This window comes from Sinocyclocheilus anshuiensis, unplaced genomic scaffold, assembly GCF_001515605.1.
Source record: "Sinocyclocheilus anshuiensis isolate Anshui unplaced genomic scaffold, SAMN03320099.WGS_v1.1 scaffold767, whole genome shotgun sequence".
Classification (NCBI taxonomy): Eukaryota; Metazoa; Chordata; class Actinopteri; order Cypriniformes; family Cyprinidae; genus Sinocyclocheilus; species Sinocyclocheilus anshuiensis.
Window position 1 is genome coordinate 1,208,039 of NW_015551124.1, and position 2,067 is coordinate 1,210,105.

Genomic DNA, 2,067 nt, shown 5'->3' on the forward strand with positions numbered 1-2,067 from the left:
ATCTATAATATATATATAGAGAGAGAGAGAGAGAGAGAGAGAGATATAAAATTATAATAATAATTTTAATAATAATAAATACTACTACTATTATTATTATTTCCAAATAAAAATATAAAAAAATACTGAATACCTAAATAAAATAATAATCATTTAATAATTTAATCAAAAGTTAACAATAATAATAATAATAAATATTATCATTATTATAACCAAATACAAATATAAACATTACTAATGTAGTATCTCACTGTAAAATAAAAATAAATATTTAAGAAAAATTTTATACTAGTAATTAAAATTTGCAACTACAATTACAATATTACTATGTATGGCTGTCTACATTAAATCAAGCTTTTTTGTGATATTAATATATATATATATATATATATATATATATATATACAATAAAGTTTTGATTTCATTTAAAAAAAAATTATATTTATATATTGATGTCATACAACTATTTAATTGTGTTGAAATATTTAGATTTATTTGACTATTTCTCTTTTTTTCCAGGCCAGAGAGAATGGGAAAGTGGTTTAGATGGGAAATGATGTCACTCACATCTGGAGCGAAACGTCATGCACTAAAACCAAAACAAACAGAAGAACGAACATATCACTTGCTTGTGTTTCTGACTGATTCGGGCCTGTCTGAGTCATTGCTCACACGACTCTGTGTTCGGAGTATTTCTGGGAGCGTTTGAGCGTCGTGTTGTTGATTGGATGCTGAACGTTGAAAACACTGGTTGTGACTGTTCTGCTTGGTTTATCTTCTCGTAGGTGAAAGATTGTTAATGCTTCAACGCACAGTTAACCTTCATCTGAGCCACCAAACCCAAAGCTCCGATGGTTTTTGATGGGTCTTTGGTGGTTTGGTGGGATTTCAGTCTGAAAGCACTACAAACGACTTGAATGTGTAACTTCATGAAGTTTAGTGGAACAAACCCATAGACACGGTGTGCATTTAGACTTAACCAGCACACTAACTGACTAACCTAGTCTAGTACTCTTCATCATAACTACATCATAATATGTCTGACAGAAGCCTTTATCATATTCTTCATAAGCACATGTGTAAATACAAATATAAACATTACTAATGTAGTATCTCACTGTAAAATAAAAATAAATATTTAAGAAAAATTTTATACTAGTAATTAAAATTTGCAACTACAATTACAATATTACTATGTATGGCTGTCTACATTAAATCAAGCTTTTTTGTAGACATTCTGCTTGGTTTATCTTCTCGTAGGTGAAAGATTGTTAATGCTTCAACGCACAGTTAACCTTCATCTGAGCCACCAAACCCAAAGCTCCGATGGTTTTTGATGGGTCTTTGGTGGTTTGGTGGGATTTCAGTCTGAAAGCACTACAAACGACTTGAATGTGTAACTTCATGAAGTTTAGTGGAACAAACCCATAGACACGGTGTGCATTTAGACTTAACCAGCACACTAACTGACTAACCTAGTCTAGTACTCTTCATCATAACTACATCATAATATGTCTGACAGAAGCCTTTATCATATTCTTCATAAGCACATGTGTCGTGGGGTTTAGTGTGGATAGTTCACAAGGATGGTTCAAGTATGTTAATTAGCACTTTATTTTGTATGAATGAACTGAAAGGTATTAAACCAGTTGTTTGGTTTTGCTCTCTGATTAAAAATGAAGGACTATTAAGGTCTTAAGTTATTTAGTTTTACAAAAGACTGCAGAATGTTTACGACATGAATGTGTTTTAGTTACAGGCCGGTCGGTTTGAAGCAGGTTTACTTAGTTTAGCACTCAGTAGTTTATTGTTTGATTGTAAATGGCAATGAATTATGATCGTACTGATGTTCATCTTCACCACGTTTCTGTATTTCTGAGTCCAGACGAGTTGGACGGCGTTACGGTTTGAAGAACACACTTAAGGGTTTGATGTTTTAAGTGACTAAGGGTTGATTTTTATATTGTCACTTTAAGTATTTTGTGTTCATTTGGTTTTGAAATGAATGTTAAATATAAATAATAAGAATTAAAAGCTTTTACCAGCCCTGTACTGTGATGCTTGCAC